Source organism: Penaeus monodon, chromosome 19, assembly GCF_015228065.2.
Source record: "Penaeus monodon isolate SGIC_2016 chromosome 19, NSTDA_Pmon_1, whole genome shotgun sequence".
Classification (NCBI taxonomy): Eukaryota; Metazoa; Arthropoda; class Malacostraca; order Decapoda; family Penaeidae; genus Penaeus; species Penaeus monodon.
In genome coordinates, this window is record NC_051404.1 from 946,021 (window position 1) to 946,255 (window position 235).

Genomic DNA, 235 nt, shown 5'->3' on the forward strand with positions numbered 1-235 from the left:
GAAGATTTGTGAGGATTTTTGCTTCTTGGGGATTTAAAAAAAATTATATGTGAGGATTTTTGTTTCCTGAGGATTTTTTTATTTACTCTTTTTTGAGGTTTTGTGAGGATTTTTGCTTTTCGGGGATTTCTTTGTTAGTTTCTTGTTCTTTGAGGATTTGTGAATATTTTCTTTGCTTCCGGTTCTTCTCCTCCGATTTGGCTCCTTTTTATAGCTTTTTCTAATATTACTTTCC